General features: G+C 36.4%; 1 non-coding gene across 1 annotated transcript; it reads right to left on the bottom strand.

Annotated features, from left to right (window-relative positions):
• Positions 1-20,189: 20,189 nt before the first annotated feature.
• Positions 20,190-20,294, bottom strand: LOC123851577 (U6 spliceosomal RNA). Its single transcript, XR_006792645.1, has one exon. It is a non-coding gene; the product is annotated as a U6 spliceosomal RNA (small nuclear RNA).
• Positions 20,295-21,460: the final 1,166 nt, after the last annotated feature.

Raw genomic sequence — 21,460 nt, 5'->3', positions numbered from 1 at the left:
CCGCATCGGGCTCCCAGCTCGGCGGGAGGCCTGCTTCTCCCTCTCCCACTCCCCCTGCTTGTGTTCCTGCTCTCGCTGTCTCTGTCTCTGTCGAATAAATAAAATAAAATCTTTAAAAAAAAAAGACATTCTAATGAGTCTAGGAGATTAAATTTTGATTAAAATGGTGTATTCACATCCAATACTAAAACATGCAATCAGCCATTTAGATGACCTAGTAAATTTTTTTTTATAAAGTGGCACATTTACAATACCATATCATCTTTTATTACCCTGGTCTTAAGTTAACATCAAATGGGGCACTCAAGGTGTTGTTGAACTTTGCAAATAAATAATTTGCTTTTGAATCAATTACATATTCTACTACTATCAAGAGGCTGCCACCATACAATTGCACAGTGGTAAGACCTAAGATGGCTTTCAAATCTTACTTAGTTAAGAAACACCTGCCATCTAAGTGATTTTTTTTTTTCTGGAAATCCTTTTACTGGTTAAGCCTAGGTTTTTCTTCTGCCTTTGTGTCTAACATACTCCATACAACTTTTTTTTAATTTTCTTTCTTTTTTTATTCTTTTACATTCTGCACACTAACATACAGGGAAAAGAAAGTGCCTGAAACTGAAATATGGAGGAGTTCTTTACAATTATGTCCAGTTTTGTGCACTTTTCTCACTCACCTGTCAGTGAAAAATCACCAACCATTATGAAATAGGACAACTTAGGTCAAAAAAGAACCAAAAATAATCTCATAAAAAATATATCCAAGTACAAAAAGCATTGTCCTCTTGGAGTCTTCACATCCTTCTCTTCTGTGTACTTACATATAATTCATTGTTTCCACGGATAAATGCAACCCCATACTTACTCTTCAGCTGTCCATTTATATATTCTTCTGTCTGCTCCAAGGCTATATTCATGTAGACATTCAAGCAAGCCAGGACCCCTCAATAATCCACTCTAGAATTCAATTTTACCACAACTGGTTGTCTAATGATTTGCTTTAAGAAGTCAATGGGGTTTGCTTCCATAGACTTATTTTAACAATCCTGATCAAAAATTTGGGAGATAGGAAGCCTGAGTTCTAATCCTAGCTCTGCTACTTAATTTAGCTGTATGCCTTGGATAACTCATTTCACCTCTCAAGGCCCCAGGTTCCTCATCTGGTGGCTGGGATCCAAAACCGTGCTCCAAGTTCCCCTTCCATGCAGCTTTTTGAGGGCTTCATTAAAATCCTGCTTTTTTATCATCCTCTTTTTTGCACATTTCCAAAGGATTTTAAATTACCTATAAATCTATCTTCCTTTCAAAATGAGGGCTCATTGAGGGTAAAGAATATATCTTGTTTAGCTTTCCAATTCTCATTGCCTAGCACTATGCTAGATGCATGATGAATAAATAACTTCATTTGATCTCTGATTGCCTCTATTTCTTATTTGTTATTTCTCCTCTCTTTCCTCCACTTTCCATTAGTAAAAACTCTAAGAAATGTGCCACAGGAAGTCTCCTCAGAATTCACATCTTAAGAAAACACACTGTTTAGATTTCTAACCTCAGGCCTTAAAAATTCTGTTTTGTGAAAACAAAAGAAAAAGCTTAACAAGAAATTTGAAGAAAAGCCTGCTGTGAAATTTGAATATGAATAGTGAAACTGGGTCAATATAATTTAGTAAGATGGCAAAATGAATTCCTCAAATGTAATCACACTTGAAAAGCAGTCTGCAATAGAGTGAGTTTTATAGTAAAATTGCAGAAAAAAAGAAAAATAATAAAAGCTTATTCAGGTAACTTTTACTTAGGGTCATCAGAGAAGGCCTAAGATTTACAGTGTTAAGAAGAAAAATAACAGGGGTGCCTGGGTGGCTCAGATGGTTAAGCCTCTGCCTTCGGCTCAGGTTGTGATCCCAGGGTCCTGAGATCAAGTCCCACATCCAGCTCCCTGCTCAGCAGAGAGCCTGCTTCTCCCTCTGCCTCTGCACCTCCCCCTGCTCATGCTCTCTCTCTCTCTGTATCTCTCTGTCTCAAATGAATAAAAAAAAAAAATCTTAAAAAAAAAGAAAAATAACAGGGAATTGAAGGAAGAAAATTAATAAATAGACTTATAGAGAAATTACTTATGATTTCTTTTAATTTTAATTCCAGTGTAGTTAATATACAGTATTGTATTAGTTTCAGGTCTATAATATTGTGATTCAACATTTCCATATATTACTCAGTGCTTATCAAGATAAGTGTACTCAATCCCCTTGACCTATTTCACCCATTGTGTAATGTTTTAAAAACTTTCAAAATTGAAAAGAACTAATTACCAATATTTATTTGATTAAAATATTTCAACGTATGTTTAATCTTAAATTTAGTACATCAGAAATAGATGATGAAGTTTTCAAAGATCAGAGAGAATAGATAATTTCATCAAAATAGAGTCTTGAGCAAATGTCTACTGCTTGTTCTCCCTAAAAATCCAACTAAAATTACTGAAAAATATGAGAATTATCCATAACACCATGAAAGGAAAGAAAATATAAATGCAATCAGCAAACTAGAAATTCTGAGGAATTTCTGGAATCTGATTAACTGAGATACATACACACATAACTTTAAATTGTTTATAAATCTATCTTTCTCTCGGGCGCCTGGGTGGCTCAGTTGATTGGGCGACTGCCTTCGGCTCAGGTCACGATCCTGGAGTCCCGGGATCGAGTCCTGCATCGGGCTCCCTGCTCAGCGGGGAGCTCGCTTCTCCCTCTGACCCTTCCCCTTCTCATGTGCTCTCTCTCATTCTCTCTCTCTCAAATAAATAAATAAAATCTTTAAAAAAAATCTATCTCTCAAAATGAGTGCTCATTGAAGATACAAAATATGTCTTATCTAGCTTTTCAATCTCATCACCTGGCACTGTGCTAGATGCATGATGAATAAATAATTTCACATTATCTCTGATTATCTCAATTTCCTATTTGTTATTTCTCCTCTTCTCTCTTTCCTCCACTTTCCAATAGTAAAAACTCTAAGGCAATAAAGCTATGGCCTAAAATATGTATGGTCTATTGCAGAATTGGGAACAGTTCTTTCCAAGAAAGCCTCAGATATACTCAAAGCTCAGAGTCAATACAAAGATCAGTAAAGAATCTGGAGCTGTCATCAGGGTAATTAATTAGTGAAGTACATTTGAAAGAGTTGGATTTTCTAGAATCCCCACCCCTGCCCTACATACAACATGCTGTAGGGCACAATGATATTTGTTCTCAGTATATACCCATGAAAATATTTTTTCTGATTACTAGTTATTTTTTTTTATTTTTAAGAAATATACATACATGTTTTTAAAAGGCAAAAGTACTACAAGTCTCATAATGAAAAATGGAAGCCCATAGCACTTCCTACACGCCAGAAGCAACTACACTCAACTCTTAATGGTTTTATTTTATCATTGTTATTTCTTGAATTTTTTTCATTTAAATATTAATTACTGACTTCTGACTTCAGAATATTCAGTAACACACACACTTCTAAAACTTCATCTTTCCAGTATGGATATATCATTATTTATTTGTTAAATCAGTATTCAAGCCTTAAATTATTAGGACTACATAAATATTTTTTTAAGTTGAATCAATCAGTGTGGCATAATATCACTTTCTTTCTTGTACAGCTATGCATTTTTTCTAGAATTAATAACTGCTTCAACTTTGTTTAGTTTTCTTCATAGCTATCACTAATTTGTCTTCAAAGTATCAAATAGGTGCACCTGGGTGGCTCAGTTGGTTGAGCATCAGACTCTTGATTTCAGCTCAGGTCATGATCTCATGGTCCTGAGATCCAGCCCTGCATCAGGCTCCATGCCTGATGAGAGAGTGATTACTGAAAGATATGAATTTATTGTCATCATGTTGCCTGTGAAGACCTTGTTTCTATAGTTTGTCTCTGTAAATTTCTGTTCTGTATCACTCTTGGGGTCTTTCTCCTTCTATAGAACCCCCCTTAATATTTCTTGTGGGGCCGGCTTAGTGGTCACATATTCTTTCAGTTTCTGCCAGTCTTGGAAGCTCTGCATCTCTCCATCCATTCTAAATGACAGCCTTGCCAGATAATGTAGTCTTGGCTGTGTGTTCTTCTCGTTTAGTACCCTGAATATGTCTTGCCAGCTCTTTCTGGCTTCCAGGTCTCTGTGGATAGGTCTGATGTTATTCTGATGTTCCTCCCTCTGTACGTAAGGAATCTCTTACTCCTAACTGCCCTTAAGATGGTTTCTTTGGATCTAAGATTTGCAAGTTTTACTATTACATGCGGGGCCTTCGTCTGTTCTCCTTGATCTGGGGTGGGGGGGATCCTCTCTGCCTCTAGGAAACGAATGTTTATTTCATTCCCCAGATTAGGGAAGTTCTCAGCTACAATTTGCTCAAATATATCTTCTAGTCTTCTCTCTCTCTCCACCCCCTCCGGGATCCCAGTAATTCTGACATTGGAACATTTCATGGTGTCACTTATTTCTCTGATTCTATTTTCATGGATTTTGAGTTGTTTTTCCCTGGCCTCCTCTTTTTCCTTCTTTTCTATCAGTTGGTCTCCTGGATCACTAATTCATTCTTCTACTTTGCTTACCCTAGCTGTTAGATTATCTAGATTAGATTGGATCTCACTGATAGCATTGTTAAGTTCTGCCAGTTCAGCTTTCATTTCTGCCCTTAGAGACTCTTTGTTGCCATTTATCGATTTCTCCATTCTAGCTATTGTTTTCACAATTGCTACCCTGAATTCCATTTCCAACATCTTGGTTATATCTGTATCCATTTGTAAATCTGTGGCAGAAATCACAGTCTCTGAGTCTTTCCTATTTTGGGGGTTACATTCTGTTGAGGGATGGTTGAGGGAATATACAGAGTCCAAACTATTGACCACAACCCAAGCAAGTTGCACCTGTTTTGTAGGGACTTTAGGGTTATTGGCCTCTTCTTCTTCCAGCCTGTGTTCTAGGGGAGCAGCTTGCCGCACTGTTACTCAGGCAACCCTGTTTGGGAAGAGTTGCCTTGCCCCCTGTGGGGGGGGAAGGGCTCAGTGAAAACCAGTTTTGGGGGGCTTTTGTTCTCTGAAGCTTTCTCTGGTGGATTTCTGCTTCTCTTCCAAGAGTCAGAGCAGAAGTGACCATTTCCAGCAGTGCCTGGGTGGCTCTGTCACTAAGCCTTTGCCTTCAGCTCAGGTCATGGTCCCAGGGTCCTGGGATCAACCCCCACTTCAGGCTCCCTGCTTGGCAGGAAGTCTGCTTCTCCCTCCCCCACTTCCCCTGCTTGTGTTACCTCTCTCGCTGTGTCTCTCTCTGTCAAATAAATAAACAAAATCTTTAAAAAAAAAAAAAAAGAATTGCCCATTTCCAAACCTCTATCTCAGAACAGAATGATCGCAGTCTGTTCTTCAGTGAGCTCTCTGGACCACACTGTCTCCATTTTCGTCTGTGCTGCTAAAACCACCGTGTCCTGGGTTGTGTGCCCCACAGCAGCACTCCCAGCCCTCGCTTCCACGTCCAGGCACATCTCTGCCATTTGTGCTTCTAAAATCACCTGCTGCCCCTAGTTCCTACACGCACCCCCACAGCTCCAGGTTTCAGTCTGGGGGGCTGCCCTAAAGTCTTTTCCCCACTGCTACTGGTCTGCAAGTCTGTACCCAGTCTCCAGTGTGGAAGGTTTTTGTGCTCCAGCGGTGCAGGATCCTGGAGGCTCCCTCCCCCTTCTGTTTATCTTCCGATATCTGCCCACAGAATCTCGGCTCCCCACTTCATACCTTGAAACCAACTGCTGGGGATATTGTTTGAAGAGATCCAGATATATCTTCTTACATCTCAGGCTGATTTCATGGGTGTTCACAGCTGTCTGGATGATATCCAGCTCAATTCAGGGAACTGGTTGAAATAGGGTCCCCTACTCCTCTGCCATCTTTGCCCCCTCCTCCTACTATGGTTATTTTGTAAAAAAAAACTTAAAAATCTAACTTCAGTGGACAATTGTCATTTACATTTGCCCCCATTATTCACCATGAGTTATCCAGGATTATATCTGGTAACACTTACATTACTTTAAAATGCACAGAAAAATGTTCCTGATAATATTGGTTTCCCTTGTGGTCTGAATTTACCTTTCCAGAGCTTGAAATATATCTAGAAATATAATGTGATCATATCTGAGAAATATTTCATGTTTGGTTATCATCTTTTATACTCTATAAATAATTTTGAATTTATCCAGACAAATAAAAAATTTAGGATCAGATATGGTCTTATCATCAATGTGATAAAATGCATTATTTGCCTTTGGTCAAAATAAGTTTATATGGAACCCCCAAGAATCATTCAGAGGTTTAACTTGACAGAATTCTTGTGATTTTTATAAGTATCCAGCATCAGAGTCACTTCAGAAACATTCTCTTACACTAGAATTTATTTGACCACTTCTTTTGAGACAAAAAACAATGAAGATATCAGTGCATATGTTTTTTAAAAAGTTATATTTTATATAACTTACCACTAAATGTTTATGTTTTATTTTTTAATAAACTTCACTGGTATAGACTTTATATCCAATAAAAATGTTCAAAATTAAGTATATATTTTGATGAGCTTTAACAAATGAATATACCCTTGAAACTACTACTATAATCCAAATATAGAACATTTCCTTCACCCCCAAAAAGTTCCTTTGGGCTCCTTCCCAGTAAATCCCTGTCCCCAGCCTTACACATTGACCACCTGTTCTGGTTTTCCAGGAACTATTCTGGGTTTAGTGCTGAGATTCCTGTATTGCAGGAAATATCTCAGGACCAAATAAAGTAGGATGGTGAAATACTGATCTGCTTTCTATCATTATAGATTAGTATTGCTTGTTTTAGGGTTTCATATAAATGGAATCATACGGAGGGAATGAAGATGGCAAGAGAGTAGGGGACCCACATTTCATCTCGTCCCTTGAATTCAGCTAGATATTGATCAAATCATTCTGAACACCTGTGAATTCAAACTGAGATCTAAGAAAAGAATTGCTGCAGTTCTACAAATAGAATTTTTGCAAGGTAGGAGGTGTGGAGATGTGAATCTAAGGGGATATATCGGAAGATAAACCACAGAACAATGAAGTCTCTGTATGTCAGCTACCAGAAAATGATATAGCAGTGGATGGCAAAATAGGAACTCTTAGAAGTCTGCTCCTGTGAGGGATGTCCCTGCCTGAAAGGTGGCGAGGTGGTAAAGCAGGGCAGAAACCTAGGTGGGACAGTGTGGTCTCAGGATCCCCATGGTCACAGAACGAATGGGGATGTCTGAGCACAGCAGAGTTTCCAAACATTGGAGTAGGGAATCCAGTTGAGCCCCGGAGTGGCCTCTCAGCTAGGTGTTGCCATAAACCATGAACCATGGCAGGATCAGGCAACTGCTCTCCAAGCAGGGGCCTAGCAAGAGACAATTACTGTGAGATCTGGCTCCTTCCCCTGGGAAGAGTGGTGCAGGTGCACACATGATCAGGCAACAGCTCCCTGAGCAGGGGCTCAGAGAGAAGCAGGGCTGAGGTGAGACACCCCTCCAACCCCTGGGAGGATTGGTGCAGGTGTGCACTGCAAGAGTCTTCAGAGTTTGGTGCACGTGAAAGGGATTGACTGCCTTTCCCTGAGGGTGCACTAAAGAATGGGGACCATGATTGTTCAGCTCTGGGGTTGGAGATCAGGGCATTACCATTTTTTACATTTTTTTTCCCATCTTCTAAAGTTATGTGAAAAGCCTTCAGGGAACAAAAGCCACATAGAGCAACCTGAAGCAGCTTACACTGAGCCCGGCCCCCTGGCAAGGGGTGGTGCAACTCTGCCCAGGCAAAGACACCAGAGAATCAGTGCAACAGGCCCCTACCCCAGAAGATGAGCAGGACCTTCAGGCAAATACTAAATTTATAGATCACTCAGAACTGAAAAACTCCTGCACTAGGGGAAAATAGTATATAGAATTAGAGATTTTTTTGCATGAGTCTTTAGTCCTTCAGTTTAAAATTTTCTTTTTTTCATTTTTTCCTTCTCAACTAGTCTCTTATTTGATCAACTCTTTGTTTTTACATCTTTTTTTTAATTTTAATTTTTACATTTACATTTTATACACACACACACACACTTCATTTTGGCTTCCTTTCACTTTTTACATTCTTTACAATTTTGGGATTTAGTGTATTCTAACAAACACACCAAAATACACCAAGGACCAAGTGGATCACCCTATTTTGTCCTCCTGTGAGATTGTATTCTCTCTTTACACCCCCTTTTTTTCTTTTTCTTTTCTTTTTTGGTTTCTGACCTCTTTGGATTTCTCTGTGTATTTCCCTTGAGTTGTGGTTGATTTTTTTTTTATTTTGTTTTCTTGTTCATCTATTCTTCCCTGGGAAAAATGATTAGATGGAGGAATTCACAACAAAAGAAAGAACCAGAGATAAAGCTCTCAGCCACAGATCTAATCAATATAGATATAAGCAAAATGTCAGAGGTGGAATTCAGGATAATGATTATAATGTTACTAGCTGAGCTTGAAAAAGGTGTAAAAGACACTAGGGAATCTCTTAGTGCAGAAATAAAATCTAATTAGGCCTAAATTAAAAATGCTTTAACTGAGATGCAGTCTAAAATGGATGCCCTAACAGCTAGAATGAGGCAAAAGAGAGAGTCAGTGACATAGAAGACAAGATGATGGAAAGGAAGGAAGCTGAGGAAAAGAGAAACACAACAAATGGACCATGAGGGGAGGATTCAAGAAATCAGCAATACCATAAAATGAAACAATATTAGAATTATTTGGGTCCCAGAAGAAGAAGAAAGAGAGGGACAAAAGGTATATTTGAGCAAATCATAGCTGAGAACTTCCCTAATCTGGGGAAGGAAACAGGCATTCAAGTCCAGGAAGTAGAGAGAACCCCCCCAAAATCAATAAAAATAGACCAACACCCCACCATGTAATAGTGTAGCTTGCAAATTTCAGAGATAAAGAGAAAATCCTGGAAGCAGCTCGAGACAAGAACTTCTTAACCTACAAGGGTAGGAACATTACACTGGCAGCAGACTTATCCACAGAGACCTGGTAGGCCAGAAAGGGTTGGCATGATATATTCAGGGTGCTAAATGAGAAAAATATACAGCCAAAAATACTTTTCCAGCAAGGCTGTCATTCAAAATAGAAAATAGAAGGAGAGGTAAAAAGCTTCCAGGACAAACAGAAACTGAAAGAATTTGTGATCACTAAACCAGCCCTGCAAGAAATATTGAAGGGGGATCCTTTAAGCGAAGAGAGAGTCCCAAAGTAACATAGACCAGAAAGGAACAGAGACAATATACAGAAACACTGACTTTACAGGTAATACAATGGCACTAAATTCATATCTTTCAATAGTTACTCTAAATATAAATGGGCTAAATGCTCCAATCAAAAGACTCAATGTATCAGACTGGACAAAAAAACAAGACCCATCAGTATGTTGGCAATAGACTCATTTTAGACCCAAATACACCTCCAGATTGAAAGTGAGGGGGTGGAGAAACATTTATCATGCTAATGGACATCAAAGAAAGCTGGGGTAGCAATCCTTGTATCAGAAAAATTAGATTTTAAATCAAAGACTGTAATAAGGGATGAGGAAGGACATTATATCATAATTAAAGGGTCTATCCAACAAGAAGATCAAATAATTGTAAATATTAATGCCCCTAACTTGGGAGCAGCCAATTATATAAACCAATTAATAACAAAAGTAAAGAAATTCATTTATAATAACACAATAATCATAAGGGACATTAACATTCTACTCACTGCAATGGACAGATCATGTAAGTAGAAGATCAACAAGGAAACAAGGGCTTTGAATGACACGCTGGACCAGAGTGACCTCACAGATACATTCAGAGCATTCCATCCTGAAACAACAGAATACACATTCTTCTCAAGTGCACATGGAAAGTTCTCCAGAGTAGATCACATATTGGGTCAAAAATCAGGTTTCAACTGGTACCAAAAGATGGGAATCATTCCTGCATATTTTCAGACCACAATGCTTTCAAAATTGAACTCAATCACAAGAGGAAATTTGGAAAGAATTCAGATATGGAAGTTAAAGAGCATCCTACTAAAGAATGAATGAGTCAACAAGGAAATTAAAGAATTTTTAAATTCATGGAAACAAATGAAAATGAAAATACAACTGTTCAAAACCTTTCAGATGTAGCAAAGGAGGTCCTAAGAGGGAAGTATATAGCAATACAAGCCTTTCTCAAGGAACAAGAAAGGTTTCAAATACACAAGCTAACCTTACACCTAAAAGAGTTGGAGAAATAACAGAAAATAAAGCCTAAATCCAGCAGAAGAAGAGAATTAATAAAAATTAGAGCAGAAATCAATGAAATAGAAACAAAAAGAATAGCAGAACATATCAACGAAAGTAGGAGATGGTTCTTTGAAAAAATTAATAAGATCAATAAGCCCCTAGCCAGACTTGTCAAAAAGAAAAGGAAAAAAAAAGGAACCAAGTTAATAAAATCATGAATGAAAGGGGAGTGATCACAACCAATACCAAGGAAATACAATTTTAAGAACATATTATGAGCAACTATATGACAACATTAGGCAATCTGGAAGAAATGGATGTATTCCTAGAAACTTATAAACTACCAAAACTGAAACAGGAAAAAAATAGGAAACCTGAACAGAACTATAACCAACAGGAAATTGAAGCAGTAATCAAAAATCTCCCAAAAAACAGGAGTCCAGGGCCAGATGGCTTCCCAGGGGGTATTCTACGAAATATTTAAGTAAGAAATAATACTTTTCTACTAAAGCTGTTTCAAAAAATAGAAATGGAAGGAAAACTTCCAAACTCATTCTATGAGGCCAGCATTACCTTGATCCCAAAACCAGACAAAGGCCCCATCAAAGAGGAGAATTACAGACCAATTTTCCTGATGAACATGGATGTCAAATTACTCACCAAGATACTAGCCAATAGGATCCAACAGTACATTAAAAGAATTATTCACCACAACCAAGTGGGATTATCCCTGGTCTACAACGGTGGTACAACATTCACAAATCAATGTGATACATCACATTAATAAAAGGATAGACAAGAACCATATGATCCTCTCAATTTAGTACTTTAACTAGCAAGGCTGTCATTCAGAATGACAAGAGAGATAAAGAGCTTCCAGGACAAACAGAAACTAAAAGAATTTGTGATCACTAAACCAACCCTGCAAGAAATATTGAAGGGGATCCTGTGAGTGAACAGAGCCCAAAAGTACCATAGACATGAAAAAAAAAAAAAAGAGAGAGAGAGAGAGAGAGACAATCTATAGAAACAGGGAATTTACAGGTAATACAATGGCACTAAATTCATATCTTTCAACAGTTATTCTGAATAATGCAAATGGGCTAAATGTTCCAATCAAAAGACACAGGGTATCAGATTGGATAAAAAAGCAAGACTGGGGGTGCCTGGATGGCTCAGTCGTTAAGCATCTGCTTTTCACTTAGGTCATGATCCCAGGGTCCTAGGATCAAGCCCCACATTGGGCTCTCTGCTCAGCAGGTAGCCTGCTTCTCCCTCTCCCTCTGCCTGCTACTCCCTCTGCTTGTGCTCTCTCTCTCTTAAATAAATAAAATATTTTTTAAAAAAGCAAGACCCATCCATATCCTGTCTACAAGAGACTCATTGTAGACCCAAGGACACCTCCAGATTGAAACTGGGGGGAGGTAGAGAACCATTTATCATACTAATGGACATCAAAAGAAAGCTTGGGTAGCAATTCTTACATCAGACAAATTAGATTTTAAACCAAAGACTATAGTAAGGGTTAAAGAGGGACACTATGTCATATTTAAAGAGTCTATCCAACAAGGTCTAACAATTATAAATATTTATGCTCCTAACCTAGGAGCAGCCAAATACAAAAACCAATTAATAACCAAATTAAAGAAACACATTGATAATACCACAATAATAGTAGGGGACTTTAACACCCCACTCACAGCAATGGACAGATCATTTAAGCAGAAGATCAACAAGGAAACAAGGGCTTTGAAAGACACTGCAGACCAGATTGACTTCACATATATATAGAAAGAGCATTCCATCCTAAAGCAACAGAATACACATTCTTCTCAAGTGCACATGGAACATTCTCCAGAATAGATCACATACTGGGTCAGGAATCAGGTCTCAACCAGTAACAAAATGTTGAGATTATTCCCTGCATATTTTCAGACCACAATGTTTTGAAACTTGAACTCAACCACAAAAGAAAATTTGGAAGGAACTCAAATCCTTGGAGGTTAGGGAGCATCCTACTAAAGAATGAATGGCTCAACAAGGAAATTAAAGAAGAATCTAAAAAATTCATGGAAACAAATGAAAATGAAAACACAACTGTTCAAAATCTTTGAGATACAGCAAAGGTGGCCCTAAGAGGGAAGTACATAGCAATATAGGCCTTTCCCCCAAAAAATTAGAAAGGTCTCAAATACACAAACTAACCTTGCACCTAAAGAAGCTGGAGAAAGAACAGCAAATAAAGCCTAAACCCAGCAGGAGAAAAGAAATAATAAAGATCAGAGCAGAAATCAATGAAATAGAAACCAAAAGAACAGTAGAACAGATCAATGAAACTAGAAGCTGGTTCTTTGAAAGAATTAACAAGATCGATAAACCCCTAGCCAAACTTATCAAAAAGAAAAGTGATAGGACCCAAATAAATAAAATCATGAATGAAAGAGGAGAGATCACAACCAGCACCAAGGAAACACAAACATTTATAAGAACTATTATGAGCAATTATATGCCAAAAATTAGGCAATCTGGAAGAAATGGATGCATTCCTGAGACATATAAACTACCAAAACTGAAACAAGGATAGAAAACCTGAACAGACCCATAACCAACAACAAAAAAATTGAATCAGTAATCAAAAATCTCCCAATAAACAAGAGTCCAGGGCCGGATGGCTTCACAGGGAATTCTACCAAACATTTAAAGAAGAATTAATACCTGTTCTTTTGAAACTGTTCCAAAAAATAGAAATGGAAGGAAAACTTTCAAACCAGTCTATGAGGCCAGCATTACCTTGATCCCAAAACTAGATAAAGACCACACCAAAAAGGAGAATTACAGACCAATATACGTGATGAACATGGATGCCAAAATTCTCACCTAGATGCTAGCTAATAAGATCCAACAGTACATTAGAAGGATTATTCATTATAAACAAGTAGGATTTATTCCTCGGCTTCAAGGATGGTTCACATTCACAAATCCATCAACGTGATACATCACATTAATAAAATAAAGGACAAGAACCATATGATCCTCTCAATTGATCCAGAAAAAGCATTTGCCAAATACAGCATTCTTTCTTGATTAAAACTCTCCACAGTGTATGGACATAAGGAACATACCTCAATATCATATATGAAAAGCCCACAGCAAATATCATTCTCTCTCTCTCTCTTTTTTTTAAAGATTTTATTTATTTGTCAGAGAGAGAGTAAAGAAGGGGGAGCAGCAGGCAGAGAGAGAAGCAGGCTCCCTGCTGAGCAAGGAGCCCACTGCTGGACTTGATCCCAGAACCCTGAGATCATGACCTGAGCCAAAAGCAGACGCATAGCCGACTGAGCCACCCAGGCATCCCAGCAAATATCATTCTCAACAGGAAAAACTGAGAGGTTTTCTGCTAAGGTCAAGAACATGACAGGGATGCCCACTCTCACCACTGTTGTTCAACACGGTACTAGAAGTCCTAGCCTCAGCAAGCAGACAACAAAAAGAAATAAAAGGCATTCAAATTGGCAAAGAAGAAGTCAAACCTTTACTCTTCACAGATGACATGATACTTTATGTGGAAAACCCAAAAGACTCCAACCCAAAATTGCTAGAACTCATACAGGAATTCAGCAACGTGGCAGGATATAAAATCAAATCACAGAAATGAGTTGTATTTCTATACACTAACAATGAGACAGAAGAAAGAGAAATTAAGGAATCAATCCCATTTACCACTGCACCAAAAACCATAAGATACCTAGGAATAAATTTAACCAAAGAGATAAAAGATCTGTACTCTGAAAACCATAGAACACTACTAAAAGAAATTGAAGAGCACACAAAGAAATGGTAAAACTTTCCATGCTCATGGATTAGAAGAAAAAATATTGTTACAATGTCTCTGCTACCCAGAGCAATCTACACATTTAATGCAATCCCTATCAAAATACCATTGATATTTTTCACAAAGCTGGAACAAATAATCTTAAAATTTGTGTTGAACCAGAAAGACCCTGAAGAGCCAGAGGAATGTTGAAAAAGAAAACGAAAGCTGCTGGCATCACAATTTCGGACTTCAAGCTATAATAAAAAGTTATAATATAAAGCTGTGATCATCAAGACAGTATGGTACTGGCACAAAAACAGACACATAGATCAATGTAAAAGAACTGAGAATCCAGAAAAGGACCTTCAACTCCATGGTCAACTAATCTTTGACAAAGCAGGAACGAGTATCCAGTGGAAAAAAGATAGTCTCTTCAACAAATGGTGTTGGGAAAATTGGACAGCCACATGCAGAAGAATGAAACTGGACTATTTTATTACACCATACACAAAGATAAACTCAAAATGGATGGAAGACCTAAATGTGAGACAGGAATCCATCAAAATCCTAGAGAACACAGGTTGCTACCTCTTTGACCTTGGCTATAGCAACTTCTTCCTAGACATGTCTCCAAAGGCAAGGGAAATAAAAGCAAAAATGAACTATTGAGACTTCATCAAGATAAAAATCTTTTGCACAACAAAGGAAACAGTCAACAAAACTAAAAGGCAACCTATGGAATGGGAGAAGATATTTGCAAATGACATATCAGATAAAGGGCTGATATCCAAGCTCTATAAAGAACTTACCAAACTCAACACCCAAAAAAACAAAAAATCCAGTGAAAAAATGGGCAGAAGATATGAACAGACATTTCTCCAAAGAAGACATCCAGATGGCCAACAGACACATGAAAAAAGGCTCAACATCACTTGGCATCAGGGAAATACAAATCAAAACCACAATGAGATACCATCTCACATCAGTCAGAATGGTTAAAATTAACAAGTCAGCAAACAAATGTTGGTGAGGATGTGGAGAAAGGGGAACCCTCTTACACTGTTGGTGGGAATGTCAACTGGTACAGCCACTCTGGAAAGCAGTATGGAGGTTCCTCAAGACGTTAAAAATAGAGCTATCCTACGACCCAGCAGTTGCACTACTAGGTATTTACCCCAAAGACACAAATATATTGATCCGAAGGGGCACCTGCACTCCAATGTTTATAGCAACAATATCCACAATAGCCAAACTATGGAAAGAGTCCAGATGTCCAACGACAGATGAATGGATAAAGATGTGGATACAATGGAATATTACTCATCCATCAGAAAGGATGAATACTTACCATTTACATTGACATGGTTGGAATTGGAGGGTATTATGCTGAGCAAAATAAGTATATCAGAGAAAGACAATTATCATATGGTTTCATTCATATGTGGAACATAAGAAACAGTGCAGAAGATCATAAGGGAAGGGAGGTAAAACTGAATGGGAAGATATCAGAGAGGGAGAAAATCCATGAGAAACTCTTAAATATAGGAAATAACCTGAGGGTTACTGGAGAGGGTGTGAGTGTCAGGACAGGGTAATTGGGTGATGGGCATTAAGGAGGGCACATGATGTGATGAGCACTGGGTGTAATGTGTAACTGATGAATTATTGAACTCTACATCTGAAATTAATGATGTAGTATATGTTGGCTAATCGAATTTAAATAAAAAAATAAATGGAATCACACAATAATGTACTCTTAAAATCTTTGAATAATAATTTTAAGATTCATCCACATTGTTGCATAAAATAGTAATTTATTTCTCTTTAATACTGAATAATATTATATTCTCTGGATATACAACAATTTTTTATCCATTTACCTGTTAATGGATGTTTGGGTGGTTCTCATGTTTTAGCTATTATAAATAATGCTGTTATGAATATTCATACATAGGTCTTTTTGTGGACATATGTTTTCATTTTTCTTAAATACAATACCTTAGCAAATACCTAACAGTAGTAATGCTGGGTCAGAAAATAAGTATATATCTAAATTTATAGGAAACTGGAAAACTATTTTCCAAAGTAGCTGTACCATTTTACATTCCTACAAGCATCATATGAGTGTTCCAATTGTTCCACATCCTTGCTATAACTTTATCAGTGTTTTTAATTTTTGCTATTAAAGTGGTTATGTAGTAAAATCTCATGATTATAATTTACATTTCCCTGATAATTAATGATGTGGAGAACTTTTCATGTACTTATTTGCCATCCAAATACATCTTTCATATGCCTGATAAACATCACAAACAGCACATATAAATCCAAATATTTGATGCCCCCCTATAAACTTTGAAGTCATCTTTGATTCTCTCTTACATCCCACAGGAAGTCTAATAATAGATTAACTTTGCCCTATATTTTAGTATACTTATAAACGAAGTCTTCTCATACTCAATACTATAAATGAAATACCCTGCTCCAACCCACTATCATCTCTTATCTGGACTAATGCAATAGCTTCTTAACTAGTCTCTGCTTCCACTCTTGTTCATTCATCACTTTATTCTCCTCACAGCTGCCAAAGTGATGGTTATAAAATATATGTCAGATCATGAGTTCAACACCCAATGAATCCTGATGGCCCCTGGTCTATAAAAATAATCTATATAAGGCTATATGATCTTACCCCTCTGCTACCATTCTGACTTCATGTCCTACTATCTCTCCTTTTATTTCATTCCAGCCACAATGACTTCCTGGTTATCCCTTAAACATGCCAGTCATGCACCTGCTTCAGGACATTTGCACTGGTTTTTCCTCTGCCTAACATCTTTCCCCCTAGACATTCATGTGGCTTGTTTGCTCACTTCTTCAGATGTCAGCTCAAATGCTTTCTTAACATAGAGATAATTTTTATATATAAAATTTGTATATAAAATCACTCCCCTGTCACTATTCCTTTTTCCCTGTTCTATTTTTCTTCATACTACTTATCTCCACTTGGCCATTATAGATTTATTTTTTAATCTATTGTCTGCCTTCTCTATAAAATTTACACATCAAGAGTATTTCAATTTATCATATTGGTATCCTAGTGCCTAAACTGTGCTTGGTATGATAATAAAATTCAATAAACCTGTTGAATGAATAATTGTAAACTATTTCTCCATGTCCACCAAATCCACCTCCTGGATTCTATATTAAATTCTTCATATGGCGGAATCATACCTCATTCTTTTCATAGTACCTTATATGAGGTACATACTAAGCACTCAAAGATCCTTGTTGATGGGTTTCTGCATATTGGAAATGCTGCCCAATTAGCCTAGTTGAGATTAAAATTAGCCAGGAAGTGTTGATGCCTAACATTATTTTGAATTGATATTATAAGTATAACTAATACATTTGATAAATGGTAAAATAAATGATTTTTTAGGTTCAACTAATACTTATTGCCCTTGCTACATAGAAATAATTTTCAATGTTTTTGTATAGCATTTGATATTGACTAAATTGATTTTCAGAGATTAAGTAACTCTCCCAAAATCATAGATCTAGGACATTACACAACTAGAATTCTAATTCCTTAGCTCCTGGTTCCAAATTTTGTACTTGTACTTCTCCCTTTCATTGTTTCTCCTCCAGTCAAATGCTTCCTAATTATTGCTTCCATCCTCCCCGATCTTTCATTCTCTAATCTATGCCACATCCTGAGAAGTGTGCCATTAGTCACACTTTAGCTGATCTCTTCACCTTCAACAAAATGCAACCCTTTGTTGGTTTATTGTTACACTAACCTAAGTCAAGGGTAAATGACCACTACTGCTTAGTGCAGTAACCTCATATAACAAAATTGACATCCTGTTAACAGAAGTCTCTGGCTACCTAATGAAATAAGAAATTACTGTGAGAATTTTAAATACTGGGGCCAGACCAGACAAGGATTATGATGTGTTTAGGCATTTTTGAAAGCCTCTGGCACACATCCCCCCGGCAGCTGTTGATGTGCCTACTCAAGAGTAAGCTATGAGTATATATATATACATACATGTTAATATACTACTCTTACCCCAGAGAGTGTGAAATGAGAATTTCTTTTTGCTTACTCTTACTTAGCACTCCTTTGACAGCTATATTTTCTATGTTAACTTAGGGGACACTGGAAATATATGTCAGGGGTGAGAATTAGTATAAAAATTACTATTTTTCTTGATTTTCATCTGTAAATGGTATGAGGTGAATTAAATACATAAACTTTAAACCACATAATTTTTACTTATTCATGTCATCTGGATATGTATTAAACTTTTATCAAATAGCTTCTATGTACAATGTACTATGTTAAACACTGTGAGAAACCCCTGCATATTACACAATTCCAGCTCTCAGAGATTCATGTATTCTGCTGGAGAATACAAAAATGTTCAAGAGAATTTGCAGGGAAGTAAACAGTATGGGCATTTCCAGTTTCAAGTTTAGTCCACCCATTCAACAATAAGCACCAAAGATGTGCAAGGCATTATGCTGGGAACTAGGTATTAAATGATGAACATACCTATCACAATCCCTATGTCATGGCATACAAAGAATAGTAAGGAAAATACAGACATAAAGGAAATAATTATCTACAAAATGAAAAATTTTCAACTGTGAATAAGTGTTATGAAAATAAGGCAATAAGAGGATTTTACATAGAAAGCTCAGGGAAGACTTCACTGATAGGAAGATAATTGAGCTATTATCTGAAGAGTGAATAGGAATTAACCAAGTAAAAAAGGGAGAGAATAATGTCCCACGCCCTCCGGCAAGAGGGAGCAAGAAAGACACTGAAAAAAGACCTGTATGGCAAGAGAAGATAAGGCATGTACATGATAAATCTAGAGAGGTAGATGAAGCCAGACTATGATATGAAGACTTCTGGGCCATGGTATAAAGTTTCAAAATTAGAATAGTATTTTCATGATGGAATAAAAACTCTTTAAAAATTCTACCCTATGGTTATTCCTAATGCTAGAGTCTTATTTATTTATACATTAATTATATTTGTATATTACTCCTATTTATAGCTAACTTGGCTAATCATGTAAATTACTATTTAACAAATATTGTATTATATTTTAATATTAATTTAAATATAATTTATATAAAATAAATGTAATTAAATATTATATTAAACTACTACTTAACAAAAATACACAACAGATGAGAAAATTTAGCCTTTCATATGCCTCTCTAAACTGTACACCAAAAGAAAAAAGGTGTGCATTTGGAAAGATTTAGAGATCATGAGATAAATTCAAATTGGAAATTAAATATGAAAATCATTCTGGAAATAAACTCCATGATTTTAACATGTGAGATCATTTGTGCTTCTGGGGAAAGGCCTGAGGAAAACGTGATCAAATACCAGCTATGTTAAATTTTCTTTAGTCATCAGACTGCTCTGACTTTTAAAGAAATGAAAGAGATGCAAATTCCTTCCTAAGATACACACTTTTGCTATTCTCCATTTAGAGTTAAAAATTTCCACTGTATTTAAGGTTTCACCAAGCGTATTTTAACAATCTGGATAATTCAACAAACACATGCTGTTCTAAATGCTATCTTCATCACTAAGATGTGATTTTATATCTTTGAAAATTGGACATTCAAGGTAAATCAAATTCATACATACTTAAAGGCCTGCTTCAACCCAGACATAGCTGTATATTTTTTCCATTATATTCATGGTAAATACAGTACCACAGATATTTAACAGAAAAAAATAGACCACATAAGCCATGCCCTTCTTAATGCACATCTATAACAGGGAACTATGTAGGTGAAATATCCCTACCAGAAATTATAGCCTTAAGGGAGAATATTGTGCTTCTTGATTCCTAGACTAACTAGAGAACAAGAAAGCAAGGGTAAGCACAAGGGTCTCTTCCTAATTAAACAGTACAATGCCTTTATTAATATGTACTTAATCCAGGACAAATAGTATCTACTTTCCAAATTTAATAAAATATTAGAAGTATTTTTTTATTATTTTTTTATTTTTTAATACGGAAAGCTTCACAGATTCCTCATGCCATTCTTGCACAGGAGCCATGCTAATACCTGTATTGTTCCAATTGTAGTATATGTGCTGCCGAAGTGAACACAAAAGTACATTTATAAAAATCAATTTTCACTAACACAAGAAGTATTTCAATATGATATTTTTAAAGGAATTCTTGAATACTGGCTATCACATTCCTCAGGCTTTTTTTTTTTTTTCCTTCTCCATGTACATCATCCTCAAGAAGCTTGTGAGATTTTGGAAACCAAAGATCAAAGAGCTTTAATTTTATCAATTCCACATTTTTAGTTTAACAAGTACATCTCCATTCAATGTTCTTGAAACCGTTCTCAGTAATCAAAACTTGAAAGCTAATCTGAATTTGTAGCTTCGTTCACTGTACTTATAATACTTTTTTTTTTTTCAGTGCAATGGTCAAATTCAGGGCAATTCCTTCCCATAACTAAAATGGAGGCTACTATTGAATATGAGCTATATTACTGATTTAATATATATTATTGCTATTGTTATCACTATTACATACAACATTTTGAATTTTCTCTTAAGCAACTTTTCACATGCTATGACTTCTAAAATATTAGTTCATTAATGTCATGATAACTTGAAAATATCTCGTATTAGTCAGTTTGGGCTGCTGTAACAAAATACCATAGACTGAGTAGCTTATAAAAAATAGAAATATATTTCTCACAGTTCTAGATGCTCACAGTCTGATATCATTTTGTAGCATGGTTGGGTTCTCTTCTGAGATGCAGACTGCTGAATCTCCTTGTTTCCCCATGGTGGAAAATGAGAGAGCTCTCTAAGATCTTTTTTATAAGGGCACTAATATCATTTATGAGGGCTTTTATCTTCATGACCCAATCACCTCCCAAAGGTCCCACCTCCTAATACCATCACAATGGGGGTTAGGGTTTCAACAAATGAATATTGAGGGGACACAAAGATTCAGTCCATAGCAATCTCCAAAGCAGCAAGTGATTTAATTTACAATGATTTTTATGAAATTAGAATAGAATGTGTTTTCTGACATCAGAATTTACAAAATATCCCCTGTATAAGATTTATTACATTTATAAACTAAATTTACTAAAATTCTAAGAAGCTAGACTCCATTGTAGTTCAAGTATGTTTTATTTCCAGCATTTATTTTGTTTATCACTGAAATCTGTGTGCATGTTTTAAGATTTTTGGCATATTTGAGTACCATGGAGAAATCATATCTTGTATTTCATTATTCAGTATTCT

The sequence above is a fragment of the Mirounga angustirostris genome, unplaced genomic scaffold, assembly GCF_029215605.1.
Source record: "Mirounga angustirostris isolate CCGP_5_RB_7025 unplaced genomic scaffold, mMirAng1.0.hap1 SCAF_11, whole genome shotgun sequence".
NCBI classification, from domain to species: Eukaryota; Metazoa; Chordata; class Mammalia; order Carnivora; family Phocidae; genus Mirounga; species Mirounga angustirostris.
Note: the sequence above shows the minus strand (reverse complement) of the source record. Positions and strands in the feature narration are given on the sequence as shown.